This window comes from Geotrypetes seraphini, chromosome 2 (assembly GCF_902459505.1).
Source record: "Geotrypetes seraphini chromosome 2, aGeoSer1.1, whole genome shotgun sequence".
In the NCBI taxonomy this organism is placed as follows: Eukaryota; Metazoa; Chordata; class Amphibia; order Gymnophiona; family Dermophiidae; genus Geotrypetes; species Geotrypetes seraphini.
This window is the reverse complement of record NC_047085.1, coordinates 6,579,361-6,593,167: the sequence shown is the minus strand read 5'-3', so window position 1 is coordinate 6,593,167 and position 13,807 is coordinate 6,579,361. Positions and strand designations below refer to the sequence as shown.

Sequence of the window (13,807 nt, the reverse complement as noted above, 5' to 3'; positions counted from 1 at the left end):
CCAGAGAGATTTAAAGGGCTTCAGGGCGGTTGTGGAAGAGAGGGAAAATCCCTTAAACACATTTACAGGATGGGAAAGCATTCACAGCAAATGGCATTAGCGCATGAAGGCATTGAGAAATAGTTGCGTTTTCAAGAAAATCGATCTCAAAAGTATCAATCACAATAAAGAAAAATTTATAAAAAGAAATATAGCAATATGGGACACCGGTAAAGGCAGACGCTCAAGCCGGCATAACAGCAGGGAGATTTAAGCAAGGGTAATTCCTTCGCTAGCCCTGAAAAAGTTATGGAAGTAGGATAAAAAAAGAGCGAGTGCATTACCCCCCCTAGCATTAGAACCCAAACAAGGACATTTTAACAAAAAGCTAGCACCCAGAGACTGATGCTGAGGTTTCAGTGCGAAGAAGTCCTGTCTCTCTCTCAATAAGTCAGGAAAACTATGAATCCAAGATCCCCCTGGCATGGGGACACAGAAATGTGCTGGATTAGCATTTTTCCAGGCTTTGTGGTCACAGTGGGATGTCCCTAATCACGTGCAAGTGGGTTCAGGAGGGGAAACGCTCTCTAGAAGCCTTCCTATGGAGGCCGCTTGTAGCGCCAGCGAGCAGAAACTAGGCAATGTCTGCGCTCACTGACCAACAAGTAAGAACCGACTGTGGCGCCTTAATGTTCCCTTGAAGGAGGAAAAGGGAGACGACGCTGTGAAATGTAGGAGCACCAAACGACATTTATTATCTATTCCTTCTCTAAAAATAATAGGGACCAGGAGATCTGCCATTTTCTCGGTCATAGCACCCCGTTATATCTATGTAATGAACCTTCCTTAGAAAAATTCAAGCGCTCCTTAAAAAGCTTTCGGTACAAGGACGCGTTCAAAACATAGACAGCAAAACTTACCAAGAACTAAATCTTCAGACCTTAATGAATCTTACGCCAAATTATTCTTCATTTTCTTTTTATGTGCTCCCACCATGTGTGTTCTTCCCTAAATGTTTCTTTTCTTTCTTTACAGATTGTAGTTCATCCCCCTTGCCTTTTGTACCCGTTTGGATTAGAACGTATAGAATTTGTATACAATGTCTTGTTTTGTCCTCCCCCCCTTTTTTTTTTTTTTTTTTTAATTGTTATATGCATTGAAATATATGATAAACTCGAAACTCAGACCAAAAAACCCCTCCTGAAACTTTTCCGAATGCGTATAGCAGTTGCACTAGCCTTTGAAAGAATAGAAAAGCGCTTATCCCATTCAATTTCTACAACACGCTGTACTTATTTGTGCTCAATGCAGCTGACGGTGGCCATCGTTTCACGGTCTAACGACCCTTTCTTCAGGGCACTGTTAGGCATGAAACACAGCTGCCTTGGATAAAGGCGGATTAAAAAGGGTTAAAATAAATAAGTATAGCGTGTTGAAGGCTGATCTTGAATGGGATAAGCACTTTTCTATTCTTTGGCTCCCCGTCCAGTTCCAAATACCGTTTCAACTCCTCTTGCTCACCTACAAGTACATTCGCTCTGAAGCCCCCCCATATCTCTCCTCACTCATCTCCTCCGTGATCTCCGCTCATCAGACAAGCCCCCCTTCTCTTCCACTGCCAACTCCAGACTCTGTCCCTTCTTTCTTGTGGCACTGTATGCCTGAATCAGTACATCTTGCTCCATCCCTGGCAGTGTTCAAATCCAAGCTAAAGGCCCACTTTTTGGAAACTGGTTTCAACTCTTCACTCCCACTCACTGCTGTCAGATACCTAGATCCACTATAACCTCCCCAACCCTGAAATATCCTGTCTAAATTAGATTGAACATAAGAATTGCCGCTGCTGGGTCAGACCAGGGGGTCCATCGTGCCCAGCAGTCCGCTCACGCGGTGGCCCTCTGTCAAAGACCAGTGCCCTAACTGAGACTGGCCCTACCTGCGTATGTTCCGGTTCGGCAGGAACTTGTCTGACTTTGTCTTGAATCCCTGGAGGGTGTTTTCCCCTACAACAGTCTCCGGAAGAGCGTTCCAGTTTTCTACCACTCTCTGGGTGAAGAAGAACTTCCTTACGTTTGTACGGAATCTATCCCCTTTTAACTTTAGAGAGTGCCCTTTCGTTCTCCCTACCTTGGAGAGGGTGAACAACCTGTCTTTATCTACTTTGTCTTGAAACCCTGGAGGGTGTTTTCCCCTATAACAGCCTCCGGAAGAGCGTTCCAGTTTTCCACCACTCTCTGGGTGAAGAAGAACTTCCTTACGTTTGTATGGAATCTATCCCCTTTCAATTTTAGAGAGTGCCCTCTCGTTCTCTCTACCTTGGAGAGGGTGAACAACCTGCCTTTATCTAGTCTATTCCCTTCAGTACCTTGAATGTTTCGATCATGTCCCCTCTCAGCCTCCACTTTTCAAGGGAGAAGAGGCCCAGTTTCTCTAATCTCTCACCGAACGGCAACACAAACAGCCCCTTCACCATCTTAGTCGTTCTTCTCTGGACCCTTTTGAGTAGTACCATGTCCTTCTTCATGTACGGCGACCAGTGCTGGACGTAGTACTCCGGGCATACCATGGCCCGGTACAGCGGCATGATAACCTTCTCCGATCTGTTCGTGATCCTCTTCTTTATCATTCCTAGAATTCTGTTCGCCCTTTTCACCGCCGCCGCGCATTGCGTGGATGGCTTCATTGACTTGCAAGCTCTTCTGAGCAGGGACTGTCTACTGTGTGTTAGAATGTACAGCACTGCGTACGCCTTTCTGCGCTATAGAAATAATAAATGGTAGTAGTGCAACTGCAATACACATTTGGAAAAAGTTCATGAGGTTTTTTTTTTTTTGTCTGGCCAATGATAGAAGTGTTAAGGGGAGCTCGTGCATTTGACAGCTCTCTCTCCTTCACAGTTCCAGGGCAGCGTCTCCCTTTTTCTCCTTAAAGGGAACATTAAGGCGTCACAGTCAGCTTTTATTGCCGTTTATAAGTATGTGTTTGTATGCATTTTGTACTCCAGTTCTTCCTACGAATTTAAAGTTTGTGCTCAGTGACCTACACCTTACAGAGGGGAGAGTGCCAAAAGGCCCTCTGCACACGGGCATTTTAAAATATACGGTCTTCAAATGGCTCCATGTGCGACATCCACATCACCTAAGGGGCAGGATTTACCATGAGAAGTGCTGTATATCCCCCACACGAGACCTTTGATTCACAGCAGAGTTGCACCAAGCCACAGCTACATCGGACCTTTAGCTAAGCTATCCTGCAAAGAAAGAAAGCAGCACCAGTCTGGCCCCACCCTCTGACCCTCCGAGTGGCATACTTCATATCAAGCAGGATGGATGTGGTCTAAACCCTACTGTTACACTGGCCTATAGGGATCCATGTGGTATGGCTTTATATTGCACTTTGCTTGTCAAATATAAGGACTGCATGTTCCCACCACTAAGTGTTTTCGGGGAACGGATGTGACTGACGTTGGTGTTTACTCAGTACTGCTATAAGCAGTGTGCATTATCTATGTTTCTTAAACCTGACCTGGAGGACCCCCCCAGCCAAGATATCCCTAATGAATATGCATTCAACCCAAAAAACCACAAGTCCTCTTTGAGGTACGTCAGCTCCTCATTCAAAATAATTTTTTTTAAAATATGATGTGCTCACTGGATATATATATATCTATTCCGTGTACTTATCTCCATAGTGTGAGTGGCGGTTCTTCCAGTTCGCGGCTGGCCTTGCCACCTGGATATGGTCTGCGTGGCAAAGCATGGGCGGCTGGTACCTTGATGTGGCTATGACGGTCTCGTGGCAACCCTTACCTATTCTCTGGCATTTTGGTTACGGGTCTGAGCACATCATATTTTTTAAAAAATTATTTTGAATGAGGAGCTGACTTACGTCAAAGTGGACTTGTGGTTTTTTGGGGAGGAAAGTTTTTGCACTCAAGTGTGCTCCTAGTGTGAATGGTAATAAGAGAAATTTGCATGCTTACTACCTACTTTTTAGGCAAATCTCACTTGTGCATATTCATTGAAAACCCGATTGGCTGGGTGTCCCCCAGGGCAGATTTAAGAACCACCGTTTCAGACCCTCTCCTTTAATGATGAAGTGCACGATAGCCACAAAGACTATGCATAAACTTGATTTGCCTCCATTATATGCAAATTTCTTTCATACATATTCATTGTGCCTATCCTGAAAACCTCAGTGACAAAGGGGTACCTCTAGGACCGAGTTGAGAGACCCTGATGTAGTGGACTGGAGGATGTGCCACAAAGATTTGACAGCCCTTGCTCAGCACCTTCCAGAACACGCCTGGAGACTTGGTGTTTGGCATTGTGATGCTATGCAAAAGAAAGTGAGCCCAGCTTTATCCTTCAGGCTATTCATTTCAGTCACTGGCATTGTCCATGGTGCAATAAAATCAAACCGCACATTGGTCCATTTCGATTAGTCTGGGCCAGGTAACCCCTTTTGTGACCTTCCCCGTCTCCTGAGATTTGGAGTTGGTTCAGTTGGTAAATCACAGATTTCTGAGGCTGGGGATTCTCCTCTGGGATGTATGGAGGCTGCTAATCCCTCTATGATGGTTGTGGTCTGCGTCCTGAGTGCAGTGGTCTGTTTATTAATGGCTTCTGTTAAGTTGGTGAAACCCTGGGCCACAGCTGCAGAAAGATTCTTCACTGCAAGGGTGTTTGCATCAACAGAGTGCTGGAGGTGCAACATTTGCTCCTGAAGACTCACTATGTCATTACGAGTTGCCGTCAGATGGGACTGGAGCAGACGTTGCATCCCCATCTGCTGCTTGGCTTCATACGAGACCACAACGTCCTCCTCTGGCCCACTTCGTATATCCTCCAGCTTAGGAAAGGGATCTGGGACTTCATCTTCCGCCTCTTCCTTTGGACTAGATATTTCCTGCTTTGCTTTGGACGGTGGTCTGTGAGCTGGCAGTATCCCAGATCTCTTCCGAGTGGGCATGGCCTCCTGGCCAGGTCCTGCAAGTAAGAAGACACAGAATAGCCAACATGAGTTTCCAATCACCTCTTTGATTTTCAGATCTTATGAACCATTCTTTCTGACCTTGTATTCGATATAAACTTGATTTGATTTAATAATTTGATATAGCACTTTGAATATCAGTTTTAAAGCAGTTTGTAGTAAACAATGCAAAATAAGCAATATAAAACAAACAAACAAAAAAAAAGACAGCCGACATACAGTCAAAATAACTGACAAATTAAATCCAATCTCAAAAGGATTAAAAATATTTTGAAACGTCCAAGTTTTCGAAGTGGTCCTGGACATCGTTGAGTCAATCGCAATAGAAAAAGGGACTCAAAGTACAAACCGAGAGCAAAAGAAAAGGAGCCCAAAGGGCCTTTGAGTTCCAAGAAATCAAAGATTAATTTATTGATAGACCTGACACGGACCGTGTTTCGGTATAACAGGCTGCCTCAGAGGGTCTACATAAAATAGTAACATAGAAACAAGATGGCAGATAAAGGCCAAATGGCTCATCCAGTCTGCCCATCTGCAGTAACCATTATCTCTTTCTCTCTCTGAGAGATCTCACATGCCTATCCCAGGCCCTTTTGAATTCAGACACAGTCTCTCTCTCCACCACCTCTTCCTGGAGACTGTTCCACGCATCTACCACCCTTTCTGTATAAAAGTATTTCCTTAGATTACTCCAGAGCCCATCACCTCTTAACTTCATCCTATGCCCTCTCATTGCAGAGTTCCTCGAGTCAGGCGCATTTACATCACGTAAGTATTTAAACATCTCTATCATATCTCCCATCTCCCGCCTTTCCTCCAAAGTATACAAATTGAGATCTTTAAGTCTGTCCCCATATGCCTTATGATGAAGACCAGACACCATTTTAGTAGCCTTCCTCTGGACCAACTCCATCCTTTTTATATCTTTTTGAAGGTACGGCCTCCAGAATTGTACACAATATTCTCACCAAAGTCTTATACAGGGGCATCAATACCTCCTTTTTCCTACTGGCCATACCTCTCCCTATGCAACCTAGCATCCTTCTAGCTTTCACTGTCACCTTTTCAACCTGTTTGGCCACCTAAAGATCATCACCTACAATCACACCCAAGTCTTCTGTCATGCACATAAGTTCTTCACCCCTAAACGGTACCGTTCCTTCAGGTTTTTGCAGCCCAAATGCATGACCTTGCATTTCTTAGCATTAAATTGTAGCTGCCAAATTTCCGACCATTCTTCAAGCTTCACCAAGTCTTTCTTCATGTTATTCACATCATCCAGCATATCTACTCTATTGCTGATTTTGTATCATCGGCAAAAAGACAAATCTTACCCGACAACCCTTCAGCAATATTGGTTATAAAATGTTAAAAAGAACAGGCCTGAGAACAGAACCTTGAGGCACACCACTGGAAACTTCCCTTTCCTCAGAACGATCTCCTTTGATCACTACCCTCTGTCGACTTCCACTCAACCAGTTCCTGACTCAGCCCGTCACTTTGGGACCCAGCCCGAGTGCACTCAATTTATTTATTAGATGGTAAAATCTAAATACACCACATCTCGTGCACATCCTCTATCTAATTCTCTGGTTACCCAGTCAAAGAAATTGAGTTTTGTCTGACAAGACCTACATCTAGTGAATCCATGTTGCCTCCATTCCTGTAATCCACAGGATTCCAGAAACTTGACCATTCTCTATTTTAAAAGCATTTCCATTAATTTGCTTACCACAGAAGTCAGACTTACTGGCCTGTAATTCCCTACTTTTTCCTTACTACCACTCCCAACTCTAGAGACGCATTGAAAAGGTCAGTCAGCGAAGTCACCAGAACTTCCCTAAGTTTCTTCAGCACCCTCGAATGCACACCATCCAGCCCCATCGTTTTCACTACCTTTATTTTAGCTGTTTGACAGATACAATATAATATAATAACAAATTGTATAAATAAAAATGGACATATAAAAAATAGAGACACTTGACTGACAAGAAATATATTCCCTCCTTTTACTAAGCTGTGGTAAAGGTTTCTACCGCGGCCCAGAGCGCTAAATGCTCTGACGCTCACAGAATTAGTGTCTGAGCATTTAGTGTTCTGGACCGCAGTAGAAACCTCTACCGTGGCTTAGTAAAATGGGGGATGGGGGGATGAGTATATATATAAAAAAAAAAAGATCATGTGTGGTGCAGTGGTTAGAGCTACAGCCTCGGCACCCTGAGGTTGTGGGTTCAAATCCTGCACTGCTCCTTGTGACCCTGGGCAAGTCACTTAATCCCTCCCATTGTCCCAGGTACATTAGATAGAGTGGGAGCCCAGCAGAACAGTTTGGGAAAAATGCTTGAGGACCTGAATAAATTCATGTAAACAATTCTGAGCTCCCCTGGGAGAACGGTATAGAAAATGGAATAAATAGAGCTGGTATTGTGATGTCATAATGCCTCACTCTACCAATAAGAGCCAACCTCATCAGTGATGTCACAATGGCTGGATTGTCCTATACTTGGATCAATTTTGCTACATTTTGATTTCTAGAGTGGTCCAGTGGTTAAAGCTACAGCCTCAGCACCCCCACGCTGCTTCTTGTGACCCTGGGCAAGTCACTTAATCCCTCCCATTGTCCCAGGTACATTAGAAAGAGTGGGAGCCCACAGGGACAGTTAGGGAAAAATGCTCGAGTAACTGAATAATTTGTAACCTGCAAAGAATTGTAGGATATGTGGAATATAAATGATTTTTTTTTCTTTTAAAAGTGTGCTGTTTGCGCTCAAAATTTGTCATGTGACCAATTAAATTGTGCAAGATGCGATTAGGAATTATGAGCTGTGTGTTGTCACATAAAGAAAAGCAGAAAAGATCAATTACTGACATTTGCAGGGTGAACATAGGGATGTCTCTAACTGGGAATAAAAGGGCCTTTTGTTAATAGATCGATTCTGATCAGAAAATGCTGCAGACATAAAAATAGAAATCCAATTTATAATAAAAGTGACGCTCAAACGCCGGTTCCCCTCAGGATCTCCATGTACTATTGCCTGATGATATCATTTCCACTGCACTATAAATTGTTATTTTGACTTTATGTTTCGCCCAGATGGGCATATCATGCAAAGTTCCGTCCCTCTGCAGGTTGTGACACATAGTGGTAGGAAGGGAGGAGTGCTATGATGGCCAGTACTGGGCAGGCTTGCACGGTCTGTGTCTGTATATGGCCGTTTGGTGGAGGATGGGCTGGAGAGGGCTTCAATGGCTGGGAGGCTGGAGTAAGTCTTAACAGAGATTTCGGCAGTTGGAACCCAAGCACAGCACCGGGTAAAGCTTTGGATTCTTGCCCAGAAATAGCTAAGAAGAAAAAATTAAAAAATTTAAATTGAATCAGGTTGGGCAGACTGGATGGACCATTCGGGTCTTTATCTGCCGTCATCTACTATGTTACTATGATGGATTTAAGCCAGAACTGGTAGAGTCCCGTGCTCTTTATGCCTTGAAGTTCTAAATGGCTTTCGCTGAGCACCATTATTGAATATTTATATTCTTAATATATATTTTACTAGCTGATGCCCCGGCGTTGCACGGGTATTTAATTATAGCAATAACACTGTAAATGGATTCAAATAAAGATACTTTATAGTGGTGAATGAAATTATTTTTTTACAGCTTAATAAAAAGTACAATATTCAAAATATAATGTGAAATATTTGACAAAATGAATACAATACAACTAACGCAAAACGTGATTATAAACAACATTTTTAGTTTCACCTCCTGGAGCAAGAACATATAAATGCTTGGGTGAACCCAGCCTTGAGCAAGCAACATAGAGTTGTGGGCCGCGAGACCCCCAGAACATATCACCCCAGGTAGTGAGGGATCTGCATACCAAGTTTCGTTCAAATCGGTCAAGCCGTTTTTTTTTTTTTTCAATTCTTTATTCATTTTCATATCTCATAACAAGTATACAATAATCATTCAATATTCATACAATTCACTTGTATACTTCATATAATATTAAATCTTATATTATCCCCCCTCCCCCCTTCCCTTCCACACATATCAACATTTTATTTGAATCTCACACATTATACACTCCCAATCCCATAACATATTATTCTTCTATTAAAAAAAAAAGTGTCTAATCATTTGAATATTCAATCAATGGCCCCCAAATTTTTTTAAACTTGTTATAATTTCCTTTTTGCATAGCAAGAATTTGTTCCATTTTATAAATATAACATATAGAATTCTACCAAAAAGTATAGTTAAGTCTTGTATAATCTTTCCAATTTCTAGTTATATTCTGAATGGCAACTCCTGTCATAATCATTAGTAATTTATTATTATTTGCTGAAATTTGACTTTTTGCTCTCATCATTATTCCAAACAAAATTGTATCATATGACATAGCAACTGGATTTTCTAGAAAATAATTAATTTGAGACCAAATTGACTTCCAGAAGGCGTTAATACAAGGACAATAAAAAATTAGATGATCCAAAGTCCCTGCTTCTAGATTACATGGCCAACATTTATTAGATCTAGAGCTATCAAACTTTTGTAAACGTACTGGGGTCAAAAGAGCTCTATGCAACAAAAAGAACCAAGTCTGTCTCATAGATGCTGACACTGTACATCTAATTCTCCAAGACCAAATTCGTGGCCATTGAGAAGCAGAAATTTGATGCTTAATCTCAATGCTCCAAATGTCTCTTAGACCCATTTTTTGTTTTTTATTTGTAAAACCATATATCAATTTGTACCACTTAGCGGCTTGGTGACCCAAGAAATCCGCCTGGAAACATAGGACTTCCAAACTATATTGATTATCAAGAACTTTCCATTCAAGGAACCCCTCCTGAATAGCCTGCTTCAGCTGCAACCATTTAAAACTTTGTGACTTAGTAAAACCATATTTATGTTGCAGCTGTGAAAAACTAAGCAGCTTACCATTTGAAATAACATCATTTAAAGTTCTTATTCCTGCAATGATCCATTGTTTCCAGAGAATTTTATGACCGCCTATTTTAATCTTGGAGTTTAGCCCGATTTAAAAATTGGAATAGGTGATAATTTAGTAACATATCTCAAAGTCTTCCAAGTATCAATCAAAATTCTATTCCCTTTGTATCTATTAGGCATTGGTATACTCAAAAGATGAACCAAATGTATAGGAAACATGAGTCGCCATTCTAAATACAACCAGTCTGGGACATTCTCCATGAGCTCTGGAAGGACCCAGTACATACCCTGTCTTAAAATATAGGCTTGATGGTACCTATAAAAATTTGGAAAATTTACCCCCCCTTCCACAATTGTTTTTTGTAACTTTACTAAAGCAATTCTAGGTCTTTTCCCCAACCAAACAAATTTTGTAAGAATACCATTCAACTTTTTATAAAATGACCCCTGAAAAAAAACTGGTATCATACACATTTGATAACAAACCACAGGCAATATCATCATTTTAATTGTTTGAACTCTTCCCCACCAAGATAAATATAAAGGATTCCATTGCTCACACATTTCTGTTACTTTCTTTAATAAAAGTTTTTCATTTTCCTTTACTGTATCCTCAATAGTACTTTTGATATTGATTCCTAAATATTTTAATCCATCTTCTTTCCAAACAAATGTAAATGAATCAAATAATCCTTTGGTACAATGTACATTAAGTGGTAGCACTTCCGATTTGCTCCAATTAATCTTGTACCCAGAAAACTTTCCAAATTTTTCAATCAATTCAAGCAAACATGGAATAGTAGTCTCTGGTTTCCTCAAATAAAGCAGAATATCATCCGCATAAGCGGAGAGCTTATATTCCCAACTTGAAAACAGAATTCCTTGTATCTCCTTTGCCTGATTAATAGCTATCAACAAGGGTTCCAGAACAACATCAAAAAGCAAAGGAGACAAAGGACAACCTTGTCTAACCCCCCTTTGTAAACTAAATCTATCCGATAAATTATTATTAATATATAGCCTAGCACCAGGGGAGCTATACAATGTCTGAATCATTTGAATAAAACCAGTCCCTATACCAAACCATTCTAATGCTTGATACATAAAAGACCATTCAACTCCGTCAAAGGCTTTTTCTGCATCCAAAGAAATTAAGAATGCCGGATCCTGAATATCTTTTGTTAAATTTAAAGTATGAAAAGCCAGTCTGGTATTATTGGAAGAATGTCTTCTTGCAACGAATCCTGTTTGGTGAGTATCAATAATAAAAGGGAGAGCTTTGGCCAATCTTAATGCCAAAACTTTGGCTAAAAGTTTTCCATCATAGGCCTATAGTTTGATACCAAAGTAGGATCTTTGTTTGGTTTTGGTAAGACAATAATTAATGAATCTGCCATAGTACCTGATATACAACTTTTATTCAGTTGGTATTGATATAATTTTAACAAATAGGGTAACAAAGTATTTTGAAATAATTTATAGAACTCTACCGTATATCCATCACCACCTGGAGCGGATCTAACTCTAAGAGACCTCAATGCTGTTTCTAACTCTTTTAAAGATATAGGTTCTTCTAAACTTCCTTTTATATGTTCAGGAATTTGAGACCCCTTAAGTGAACTTAAAAATTCCAATCCATCCTTTTCTCTATCTCTGTAAGATTTAGAAGAATACAAGTCTTTATAAAAACTAAAAAATTGTTTTAGAATCTGATCAATTTTATTATGTGATTTTCCATTTTTATCTTTTATTACAACAATTTTTGTTCTTCTTTTTCTTGCTTTAAGATAATTTTCTAGCATCCTACCCGCCTTATTTGAATTTCCATAGTATTGAGTTTGTTGAGAAAATAAATCATTCCTTACAAATTTAGAGGATAACTCATTATATTTAACTTTTGCTTTTAATAATAATTGCAAAGTATTCCACTCCCATCTATTAATTAAATTACTTTCCAATACTTTAATTTCCTTTTCCAAATCAACAAATTGTTTCGTAAACTTTTTCCTAACGTATGCTGAATATGAAATAATATTACCTCTCATGGTTGCTTTAAACGCATCCCATAATACTTCCATATTTATATCATTAGTATCATTAATTTGGAAGAATTCAATCATTTTTATTTTAAAATCTTCAGTAAAATTTGAATCTACTACCAAAGAATTATCAAATCTCCAAACCGGCTTAGAATAATCCTTTTCACCATCCTTTAACTCAATCCATACAGCACCATGATCAGATAAGAGAATAGGATCTATAATAGCTCTTGTTACATTTTTCGCTAAATTATTTGAAACAAAAATATAATCAATTCTTGAAAAAGAATTATGGACCTGTGAACAAAAAGAGAATTCCCGATCATTAAAATGAAGAATACGCCATATATCTATTAAATCACAAGATTTTACCAAATTATCTAGCCCTAATGATTTCATAACTCTACTTGGATTTTTATCCATAATTGAATCCATTACAGCATTGAAATCTCCAGCCACCACTAAATTAGAAGCAGCCAGTGGCATTAAAATTTGTAGTAGGTTCTTAAAAAAACTCCATCTGATTCGTATTAGGAGCGTAGATGATAAATAAGTCCAGGGTATTATTTCCCATGCTCATTTCAATATGTACCCACCTTCCTAATGGATCCATTTCTACCATCTTAAAATCAGCTGTACATTTTTTTATTAATTAAAATGGCCACTCCAGCCTTTTTCCCATTTGCTGGAGCAAAAAATACTTTTGAAATCCATCCCCCTTCCAGCTTTCTAGATTCTATTGTGGACAGATGGGTCTCTTGGATGAAATATACATCCGCCTGTTGCTTTTTCAGGAAATTTAACATTTTTTTCTTTTTAATTTGGTGATTCAGGCCATTGACATTTAAAGAGTAGAATTTAGTCTCCATCTTTCAACTCAATAAAATTCCAGCATTGACACTCCAGTTTATATAAATGAAATTGATTAGACACCATCCTTCTCATAACATCCATAAAATATAAGAATATGATATAATATCCCCTACTACACAGATATTCTTTCCCCTTACTCTTAAATATCCCCCCTCCCATATCCCTCCCACCCCTCCCTTCATTATGGTTAAACTTGAACCACGCATAGGATATGCAACCACTTCCACCCCCAGGCATTTATACATTGTCTCCCACATATAAATGTACTTTTTCCCATCTTATATCTTACTACCATGACATATTTTAAATATTAACATAACCATTTATTTCATTATTTTTCCATACTTTTATATAACCCAATTTCCAAAATGGTCAAATACCACCTTTACCTTTTTATCAATTCTCTTTTAAATCTTTTAAGTTCCCCCATATTCAATATTAATAAATGAACATTTCAAAACTTTACATATTTTATAAATCCTCCTTGAGTTCATCTCATATTCCTCCCTCCTCCCACTTTCACAGCATAATATCTATATTTATTTTAATTTATTTATGAATATGCTTCTTTAAATATATTTATATTAGAGTTCTAAACCATTTCATTCAATTTCATATTCACTACATACATACATAAAAGAAGAAATGTAACATTTTCATAAATCCTTAGCATTCCATCCATTCTATTCCAGTCTTACTTTTATATTCCACTCCTATTAATATATTTCTGTCTTCTAAACCTTTTCTTCCTTACATAGTCATTGGTTCAGAGTTATTCAGAAAGTCTTTCAACTTCCCTGGATCCTCAAAATATAGTGATTTACTCCCATAAGAAATCCTCATTTTTGCAGGGAAATATAAACCGTACTTATATCCTTTCTCTTTAAGCTGTGCTCTTAATTGAAGGAACTGCTGCCTTAGTGCTGCTGTATTCTTTGCAAAGTCAGGCAAAAATAATAATTTTGATC

At 39.2% G+C, this 13,807-nt stretch overlaps 1 protein-coding gene across 2 annotated transcripts in view; it reads right to left on the bottom strand.

Annotated features, from left to right (window-relative positions):
• Window positions 1–13,807, bottom strand: part of CCDC166 (coiled-coil domain containing 166) — a 34,995-nt gene that overhangs the window by 16,864 nt on the left and 4,324 nt on the right. Inside the window, exon 2 of one of the 2 annotated variants that reach the window (XR_004538397.1) lies at window positions 2,300–4,967. The exons of the other annotated variant lie outside the window; for it this stretch is intronic. The gene's annotated coding sequence lies outside the window, so the exon portion shown is untranslated. Of the gene's footprint in view, window positions 1–2,299; window positions 4,968–13,807 lie in introns of those variants that run through there. 2 annotated transcript variants of the gene reach the window in all.